The sequence below is a fragment of the Dasypus novemcinctus genome, chromosome 9, assembly GCF_030445035.2.
Source record: "Dasypus novemcinctus isolate mDasNov1 chromosome 9, mDasNov1.1.hap2, whole genome shotgun sequence".
Taxonomy (NCBI): Eukaryota; Metazoa; Chordata; class Mammalia; order Cingulata; family Dasypodidae; genus Dasypus; species Dasypus novemcinctus.
Genome location: NC_080681.1, coordinates 28,982,548 through 28,988,547, shown reverse-complemented (window position 1 = coordinate 28,988,547; position 6,000 = coordinate 28,982,548). Strand labels below are relative to the sequence as shown.

Below are 6,000 nucleotides of genomic sequence, written 5' to 3'. Positions count from 1 at the left end.
ATAGATAAAGATATGAATGATTCCCTTTCCATAATGAACCCAGGAATCAGAAGTTGTCTTGAATTCTGAAGACAGTCATCAAAATAACTACAAGGCTGAAATACAAAATTAAGATTATGTGTTCAGCCTGAATGAACACAAAATATAATAAAAAGTTTAGGATACATTTGGACAAGGGTTCGTTATGCTTTTTTTGGATAAGCATTCAGGCAAAATGAAATTCTAAGACTCTGCCAGCTACCTCTTAAGCATCTGGGTATAGAGGCTATGCTACAGCACGCTGCTTCCCTATCGCAGAAATCACTCATTTTAATTTGCATCCATTTCAGGAGTTGGTCACGGGCAAATTCACACATCTGGAAACTGGCTTTTCCTCAAAGATACCAGTATGCTACACATTACATTACAAAAATCAGGACTAATACCGTTATCCTGTAAAACAATGCAGGCCCTTCCTAATTGCAACTGGAAATTGTACCAAGGTTATCATTTGTGCTCAGTGAGTTTGTGAATTAATTCATTACGTTGTTAAAATCCCAGCGTCTCTTATCACCTGCCGCTTTGAAGACTCCAGTTGTATTACCAGAGCTGCCCTGACAGCTGCCAACTGCATGAGCTAGAGGCAGCTAAGAAGTGAATCCTTGAGCTGAGAAATTCCACCTAGGGCAGGAGACGCAGCTTTGACTTGCAAACAGAGCCCAGGAACCCAGCAGAGCTATCTGGAGAACCACCTGAATCATCGATCCATAAAATCATCATGAAAGTCAATGTCTCCTCCAGCACAGATCAGAGCGAGGCTTAGAGAAAATGCTGTCAGTAATGATAACCCTGTTCTCCGGCTGCGGACAAGACGAAGGGATCAGTTGTGCCTTACTTTGAGGAAGCCTTGTGCAAACACTAACCTGAAAATAGTAGTCCGAGAAGCCAAGCAAGCCTCTTGTTTTGAAATCCTTTCCTAAATATATGTGACCTATGCATTTAGAGTTTGATATTACCTTTGAGGAAATAAGCCAGTATCCCTGATTAAAAGAATATTTATTTTCTACAATGCCACCACAAGCCTCACATACTTGCCTGGCTGCCAAACTATAATTAATTTGCTTGTGTGCACTGCCTGTCTCCAGACTTCCACTGAGCCTCACTAGTGTTTCTCATTAAAATGAATCCTGAAGGCACTTTGTTATTGTTTAGTCTGAGAGAAATATTGACAGTGGTTCTCTTTTTCCCTCCTTGTGTTTTATAAATGTTAAATGTAAAAGAAATTTTTTTTTTTTGCACACCTTTGAAGTATTCCTTATCAATAATTCATTCAAGACCACAAAGGAGCGAAAGAGCTGGGTGGTTGCAACCACGGCAGTGTTAGGGAAATCACATCTGCTTTTAAATCATCACATTACTGAAAGGAAGCTTCGTTGAAAGGACAGTAAGGTCCACAACGCAGGGCTCTATTCAGCTATGCCTTTTAACTGAGCTTTAGGGGGTTGTTTCACCAGCAGTCGAGATGAGAGCATCGGGGTGCACTGCACCCTGGCCCCCATTTTTGTTTATGAAGATGCCTCCTGAAAGAGCAGAGTGCTTCGGCAGCATTCTACCTCTGCCTTTTGTCACAGATAACTCTCTCTTAATACTGAAGTTTTGTTTGTCTTATTTTTGTACTGTGCCCATCGGGAAAGAATTAACATTCAATGTAGAGCTGTGTCTATTGCCGGTACGAAATAAATGTTATATGATAAGAACAATATCATTCCTGCTCTGTTGAATGTCTATTTAAGAAAAGAAGAATAAAATTAAAACCTATTACACATACACCAAAGGTGTTCTCTACAGAACTCAGATATAAAAATTCAGATTCTCCATTTTACTTTTAGCGTCAGATGAAAAGACCATGCTATTTAATTATTCTAACCATAGGTTAAAGAAAACAGCCATTAGCTCTTTTGTTAAAGCATTCTTTTATTCTCTTCACTGATTTGAAAGTTAATAATGCCAGTGGTTTTCTATGTCAAAGCATTATGAGTTTTTAAATTACAGAATCTGATTCCCGAAGTCTAAAGTGGGAAGATGTTACATAATGTGCAAACAACAATCTAAGATATACCTTCTTAAGGCTATTGGGCATTTAGAGCTAATGTTATTTTTAAAACTACAAAAAGGAAAATGTAAATGTTGGTCAGGGAGTCCTGATTATGAACTTATGACTGACAAGTAAGCTCTTAGCACATTCAAACACACACTCAAACTTCCTTCACAGAGTGCATGAACATTCTTCAGTTTGTGCGGTCATTAGTCCAAAGTGATAAAACTGTTCTTTTTTTAAAAAAATATTTTATTTTATTTCTTTATTTCTACCCCCCACCCCACCTCCCCACCCCAGTTTTTTGTACTTGCTGTCTGCTTTCTGTGTCTGTTCATTGTATGCTCATCTTCTTTTTAGGAGGCACTGGCAACCAAACCTGGTATCTCCCATGCGGGAGAGAGGTGCCTAATCACTTAAGCCACCTCCACTCCCTGCTTGTTGTTTTTCTTATTGTGTTTCCTCATTGTGTCTCTTCATTGCGTCATCTTATCGCATCAGGTCACTGCACCAACCCTTCATGTCAGCCAGCTGTCTTGCTCATCCTCTTTAGGAGGCCCTGGGAACTGAACCCGGGACCTCCCATGTGGTAGGCAGGCATCCAACTGCTTGAGCCATATCCATTTTCCAAATTGTTTTTAACCTGAAATAAACATTTAATATTACTTGAATTTCTCATCATTTACTCCTCCACAGCAAAATATAATATTGTGCAAAATTAAGTACTGAATAGAAGGCCATATTCTTACTGTCCTCAAAATTTCCTTCAGTTTATTTCTTTAGACTTCTTAGCAGCAGTTGAAACTTTCTAGTTCATTTCTTTTAACTCCGTGGGGAAACAAACTTTTTGAAAACTTTTAGAAAGTGGCTGCTAAAGTAAACTAAAGCCAGACTGACTTCACAACTAAAATGATGAATAAAAGCTCATCCCCTCAACTATTTATTTAGTGCAGGGTTCTCAGGAATAGAAGGTGGTACTTAGGGTTATACAATATTGAGTAAGAAAAACAAGATTTTATGTTATTTATTTTGTCATGTATAGAAACACAGAAAACTCGGTCAAAGGCTCCATAGACTTGGAGAAACATGAATAGATTAAAAATGTATGTTAGAATAATTAAAGAATAAGAGGCATATGTGCAACCATACAATGGAATACAACTCAGCAATAAAAGAATCCATTCTTGCCACATACAATAACATGGACAAATCTCAAAATAATTATGCTGAGTGAAAGAAGCCAGATAAAAGAATATGTACATATGATTCCATTTATATAAAACTAATCTGTGGTGGCAGAGAACAGATCACTGGTTTCCTAGGTGGGGGGAATGGGGCGGAAAGTAGGGCTTTTAAAGGGGTATGAGGAAAATTTATGGTGAAGGATATATTCTATCTTGGTTGTAGCAATGGTTTCATATATACCTATGTAAAAACTTATCAAATTGTATAATTAAAATTTTATTTTAGTTTATTGTATGTCAGTTATACTCTAATAAAGCTGCTTAAACACACACACAAGAAAAAGAGACATAAATGTAAGTAGATCCTCAATGATCCACAAAGTAAGCAAGCCAAATATAGAGACATAAATTGATAAAAACATCTCCCAATATCATCATGGATAATAATTTCCACAATAGTAGCTATCATTTGTTAAACTATCATATGTAATCTCAATTAATCTTTATGACAATACTTTGAAATTGATTGTTATCCCCATTTTCCACTGGAAGAAACCAAGGCTCAAAAAGCTTTGTACCTTGTCCATACCCAAAGTAGCTGGACCAGGATTTGAGCCTATGTCTGCCAGACTCGAATCCTGTCTTCTTAACTCTTACTAGATAGTAGTATTGTTGAGAATCTTACCAGTTGATTGAATGATTACATCCAAAGCATATTAATTAATGTCTTCCCACAAAGAGGTTCTTGTATTCAAGTTTTAACATTTGGCCCTACTTTTCTTTATTAATCACCAACTTTAATAAGATCTGTGGTAGATTGAACTATGTACCCTCAAAAACCTTGTAAGTACTTAATCTTAATCCATTCCTGTGGATGTGGTCTCTTGTAAATAGGACCTTTATTTTTAGTCAAGGTATGGCCAACTGAATCAGAATGGGTCTTAATTCTATTACTGGAGGCTTTATGAGAAGAAAGCCACACGAATGAGAACATGCTGGAAGTCAATGGAAAGAGAGAGAAAGGAGAAGATATCACCACCTGACAAGGAAAGCCAAGGAACCCAAGAATCATTGGTAGCCAGCCCCAGAATGCTACAGTTTTGGGGGAGAAAGCCTCGCCTTGTTGACACGTTGATTTTGGAATTCTAGCTTTAATACCGTAAGCCAATAAAGTCCCATTGTTTAAGCTAACCAGCTGTGTAGTAATTGTCTTAGCAGCCAGGAAACCAAGAGAGAATAATTTCTCATATGTGCATATGACACAAAGCAGGAAGGGGGTAGATAATTAATATATTGGATCACTGAATCTGTATTGAAAAAATTCTTAACATGCAGGAATAATGAATCTAAACTAAGATGACTTTTAATGGGGAGAATTGTAAAGGGGAAGTCTTAACCTTGGCTACAGCAATAGAAAAAAAAATATCCTACAGATTTTAGAAGTCCACAGATAGATGATAATACTGCCCCCAAATTCATGATAAAATTCATCATCCTGATCAAGGGAAATAGTTATATCACTGTACTTTGTAATTGTCAGGCAAAATCTCCACCATGAAAGGTTTTCTAAGAAGGATATGAGACACCTTGTGAGGATGTGTCTAGTGTAGTTTTCAACAGGTTATGGGTGTCAAGTTCACTTGGGGAAGCTTTCTGAAAATGCACGGGCCTGCACTCCTGACTTTAGAGGGCATCCACCCAACTCCACTCTAATAGGGTAGGTAAATTTGGAGGTCTTAACTAATGTATTTTGAAAATGCTTCCCCAGTGATTCAGGTATATTTCTATACACATTGCATCTTATACTCTTATCATCCTATACACACTGCATAGGCATATACTACACCTGTGACACCCCAACTTTTTTGCAATACCCCCAAAAAAAGCCATTAATTTGCCTATGTTAAGGCTGTTGAAATTAAAATAGATACTCAAAAATCATATAGTAGGAGGAAGAAATCAATATTTCTTTTGCAGACAGTGGCCTGGATTAAGCAATAAAATTAGTTTAAATACCCTGGCATCAAAACAAAAAGTAAGAAATCAAGGTTTAAAGTAAACACTGTTATAAAATGGTTAAAAGTTTAGATCTTAGGGAAGCAGATGTGGTTCAAGTGATTGGGCTCCCATCTACCATATAGAAGATCCTGGATTCTATTCCTGGTACCTCCTGGTAAAAGCGAGCTGGCCTGCCTGGTGAGCCAGCTTGTGCAGCAAGCTGGCCTGTGCCGAGAGCTGGCATAACAAGATGATGCAACAAAGGAGACACAGAGGAGGGACAATGGGAAATGCAGCAAAGTAGGGAGCTGAGGTGGCTCAAGTGATTGAGCGTCTCTCTTCCACATCAGGGTCTCCGGGTAAGTTCCCGGTGCCTCCTAAAAGAGAAGACGAGAAGAGAAGACAAGCAGATACAGAGAGAGCACAGTGAATGGACCAAGAGAGCAGACAGCGAGCACAAAAACACAACAGGAGGGGGAAATAAAGAGAATAAAAAAACAGTGTAGATCTTAGAGTCACACAGATATTGTTTGAATTTCTACATTGTTGTTTACTAGCCTTTTGGCCTCAGGAAAGTTCCTTAAGTCTCGATAAGCCTCTGGTTTCACATCTGCAAAATGGGGCAGTAATTGGTGCTCACTTTGAATTCCAGATCCACCACTTCTAGGAAAGCAATGTTGGGTAAGATGCTCAACCTCTCTGTGTCTTAGTTTCCACATCTGCAAAATGGGAACAAGAGTATCT

The 6,000-nt window shown here is 38.2% G+C and overlaps 1 long non-coding RNA gene across 1 annotated transcript in view; it reads right to left on the bottom strand.

Annotated features, from left to right (window-relative positions):
• Positions 1-2,372: 2,372 nt before the first annotated feature.
• Positions 2,373-6,000, bottom strand: part of LOC111758687 (uncharacterized) — a 48,022-nt gene continuing 44,394 nt past the window's right edge. Inside the window, exons 2-3 of the long non-coding RNA XR_009187123.2 lie at positions 5,897-5,975; positions 2,373-2,717 (exon numbers count right to left, since the gene is read on the bottom strand). This is a non-coding gene — a long non-coding RNA (uncharacterized lncRNA). The remainder of the gene's footprint in view (positions 2,718-5,896; positions 5,976-6,000) is intronic.